This window comes from Triticum aestivum, chromosome 7D, assembly GCF_018294505.1.
Source record: "Triticum aestivum cultivar Chinese Spring chromosome 7D, IWGSC CS RefSeq v2.1, whole genome shotgun sequence".
NCBI classification, from domain to species: Eukaryota; Viridiplantae; Streptophyta; class Magnoliopsida; order Poales; family Poaceae; genus Triticum; species Triticum aestivum.
Genome location: NC_057814.1, coordinates 276,583,725 through 276,588,390, shown reverse-complemented (window position 1 = coordinate 276,588,390; position 4,666 = coordinate 276,583,725).

Here is a 4,666-nt window from a genome sequence, read left to right as displayed (position 1 = left end):
CGCTTATGTGAAAAATTTTCAGGCTGATAAGCTCGAACCCAAAGCGGATAAATGCATCTTCATAGAATACCCAAAACAGTTGGGTATACCTCCTATTTCAGATCTGGAAGCAAAAGTGATTGTTTCTAGAAACGGGTCCTTTCTTGAGGAAAAGTTTCTCTCGAAAGAATTGAGTGGGAGGATGGTGGAGACTTGATGAGGTCATTGAACCGTCACTTCAACTAATGTGTAGCAGGGCACAGGAAGTTGTTCCTGTGGCACCTACACCAATTGAAGTGGAAGCTTATGATAGTGATCATGAAACTTTAGATCAAGTCACTACCAAACCTCATAGGACGACAAGGATGCGTACTACTTCAGAGTGGTACGTAATCCTGTCTTGGAAGTCGTGTTGCTAGACAACAATGAACCTACGAGTTATGGAGAAGCGATGGTGGGCCCGGATTCCGACGAATGGCTCGAGGCCATAAAATCCGAGAGGATCCATGTATGAAAACAAAGTATAGACTTTGAAAGAACTACTTGATGGTCATAAGGCTGTTGGGTACAGATGGATTTTAAAGGGAAGACAGACAATGATGGTAAGTGTCACCATTAAGAAAGCTCGACTCGTCGTTAAGATGTTTTCCGGCAAGTTCAAGGAGTTGACTGCGATGAGACTTTCTCACTCGTAGCGATGCTAAGAGTCTGTTAGAATTATATTAGCAGTTACTGCATTATTTATGAAATCTTGCAGATAGGATGTCAAAACATTGTTTCCTCGACGATTTTCTTGAGGAAAGGTTGTATGTGATACAACCAGAAGGTTTTGTCAATCCTAAAAGATGCTAACAAGTATGCAAAGCTCCAGCAATCCTTCTAAGGATTGGAGTAAGCATCTCGGAGTTGGAATGAATGCTTTGATGAGATGATCAAAGATTTTGGGTTTATACAAAGTTCATGAGAAACTTGTATTTCCAAAGAAGTGAGTGGGAGCACTATAGAATTTTTGATGAGTATATGTTGTTAACGTATTATTGATCAGAAATGATGTAGAATTTCTGGAAAGCATCCAGGGTTATTTGAAAAGTGTTTTTAATGGAAAACCTGGATTAAGCTACTTGAACATTGAGCATCAAGATCTATAAGGATAGATCAAAAACGCTTAATAGTACTTTCAAATGAATACATACCGTGACAAGATTTTGAAGGAGTTCAAAATAGATCAGCAAAGAAGGAGTTCTTGGCTGTGTTACAAGGTGTGAGTATTGAGTAAGACTCAAGACCTGACCACGGCAGAAGAAAGAGAAAGGATGAAGGTCGTCCCCTATGCTTTAGACGTAGGCTCTACAATATGCTATGCTGTGTACCGCACCTGAAGTGTGCCTTGCCATGAGTTAGTCAAGGGGTACAATAGTGATCCAGGAAGGGATCACATGACAGCGGTCGAACTTATCCTTAGTATCTAGTGGACTAAGGAATTTTCTCGATTATGGAGGTGGAAAGGGGGGTCGTCGTAAAGGGTTACGTCGATGCAAACTTTGACACTAATCCGGATGACTTTGAGTAGTGAACCGGATTCGTATAGTAGAGCAGTTATTTGGAATAGCTCCAAGTAGCGCGTGGTAGCTGCATCTACAAGATGACATAGAGATTTGTAAAGCACACACGGATCTGAATGTTGCAGACCCGTTGACTAAAACCTCTCTCGTAAGCATAACATGATCAAACCCTAGAACTCATTGAGTGTTAATCACATGGTGATGTGAACTAGATTATTGACTCTAGTAAACTCTTGGGTATTAGTCACATGGCGATGTGAACATTGAGTGTTAATCACATAGTGATGTGAACTAGATTATTGAATCTAGTGCAAGTGGGAGACTGTTGGAAATATGCCCTAGAGGCAATAATAAAATGGTTATTATTGTATTTCCTTGTTCATGATAATTGTCTGTTGTTCATGCTATAATTGTATTAAATGGAAACCGTAATACATGTGTGAATACATAGACCACAACATGTCCCTAGTAAGCCTCTAGTTGACTAGCTCGTTGATCAATAGATGGTTATGGTTTCCTGACCATGGACATTGGATATCATTGATAACGGGATCACATCATTAGGAGAATGATGTGATGGACAAGACCCAATCCTAAGCATAGCACAAGATCGTGTAGTTCGTTTGCTAGAGCTTTTCTAATGTCAAGTATCATTTCCTTAGACCATGAGATTGTGCAACTTCCGGATACCGTAGGAATGCTTTGGGTGTACCAAACGTCACAACGTAACTGGGTGGCTATAAAGGTGCACTACAGGTATCTCCGAAAGTGTCTGTTGGGTTGGAACGAATCGAGACTGGGATTTGTCACTCCGTATGACGGAGAGGTATCTCTGGGCCCACTCGGTAATGCATCATCATAATGAGCTCAATGTGACTAAGGAGTTAGCCACGGGATCATGCGTTACGGTACGAGTAAAGTGACTTGCCGGTAACGAGATTGAACAAGGTATTGGGATACCGACGATCAAATCTCGGGCAAGTAACGTACCGATTGACGAAGGGAATTGTATACGGGATTGATTGAATCCTCGACATCGTGGTTCATCCGATGAGATCATCGTGGAACATGTGGGAGCCAACATGGGTATCCAGATCCCGCTGTTGGTTATTGACCGGAGTCGTCTCGGCCATGTCTGCATGTCTCCCGAACCCGTAGGGTCTACACACTTAAGGTTCGGTGATGCTAGGGTTGTAGAGATATTTGTATGTGGAAATCTGAAAGTCGTTCAGAGTCCCGGATGAGATCCCGGACGTCACGAGGAGTTCCGGAATGGTCCGGAGGTAAAGATTTATATATGGGAAGTCCTATTTTGGCCACCGGAAAATGTTCGGGATTTTTCGGTATTGTACTGGGAAGGTTCTAGAAGGTTCCGAAGTGGGTCCCACCTGCATGGGGGGACCCACATGAACATGGGTAGTGGGGGCAAGGCCCCACACCCCTGGTCAAGGCGCACCAAGATCCCACCTTAGTAGGAATAAGATCATATCCCGAAGGGATAAGATCAAGATCCCTAAAATAGGGGGGATAACAATCGGTGGGGAAGGGAAATGATGGGATTTCTTTCCCCCACCTTTGCCAACGCCCCAATGGACTTGGACGGCAAGAAACCAGCCCCCTCCAGCCCTATATATAGTTGGGAGGCACATGGGAGCAGCACCCGAAGCCCTGGCGCCTCCCTCCCTCCCGTGACACCTCTTCCTCCCCGCTTGCGCTTGGCGAAGCCCTGCCGGGATCCTGCTACTTCCACCACCACGCCGTCGTGCTGCTGGATCTCCATCAACTTCTCCTCCCCCCTTGCTGGATCAAGAAGGAGGAGACGTCCCCGCTCCGTACGTGTGTTGAACATGGAGGTGCCGCCCGTTCGGCGCTAGGATCATCGGTGATTTGGATCACGACGAGTACGACTCCATCAACCCCGTTCTCTTGAACGCTTCCGCTCGTGATCTACAAGGGTATGTAGATGCACTCCTCCCCTCTTGTTGCTAGCATCTCCTAGATTGATCTTGGTGACACGTAGGAAAATTTTGAATTTCTGCTACGTTCCCCAACAATTCCAGCCGCTGATGAAATTGCCAGGGCATCCACTAGTGGTGCGCCTGAAGAAAATGAAGAGGTTAGGGCAACTGCATCAGTTGTGCCTGAAGAAAATCAACCACATTCCTCTGCTCCTCCTGCGCCTACTCCAACTCCAATCCTTCCATCTGCATCAGATGTGAAGAAGACCAAGGCTGCAGAGCATGCAACAGTGAAGAAAAGGAAGGCATCAGCTTCTTCAGATTTTTCAGCTCCGAAGAAAATGAAGTCTATGACCAGCTCATTTTCAAACCCTATTGATGCTGTTCCTATCTCAACCATGCCATCAAAGGAAATTGTCCCTTTTGATGAAGAATATGTGATCCCAAGCGGATCTGATGAAGAAACTCCTTCTGCTGCTACGTCAGAGCAGATGGATGAAGAAATTGAAGTGGATGAAATCCCTTCAACTCCAGCTGTTTCCTCGCCTATGCCTTAGTTTACCGCTGAAGAGGCCGGCATTGAAGAAATGGAAGATGAAGATGTGGACATTGGCTGTACCACACCCGTGCTCAATGATGACTTCTGGGAAAGTCAGCACCCCAACTCTCCACTCTTCACACCATTGCAACAAATTCCCCAGTTCCCAGCAACTACAGTTCAAATGGGATCTGATGAACCTCATGCCACACCGTCTGTCCATGAAGAAATTCCAGCCACTAGTGCTGAAGAAAATGAAAATGAAGAATTGAAGACCCAGGCTGTCACTAGAGTAGAAGCTGAAATTCCTCAGCATGAAGAACCTGAGATTGTGATTCCTGAGGTGATAATGCAATTGACTGACACTCCTCAGCCCAAACCAAAGGATCCATTCTCAAAGAAGCAGAAATTCAAGGCTGATGATTTCTTCGGCGAGCACGTGTTCTTCACTGACTACAATCCCTATGATTCTGCTCGTCTTAGAAGGAAGCGCTTCTGGACCGCCAGCCAGGCGAACTTCTATTCTTCACTGCTCTTCAATAAGGACAAAGTCTTCGACCACGAGCATATTCCTCATGTGGACATGGAATCACTGCCATGCTTCACACCTGTCCTTAGTGTGCTTCATG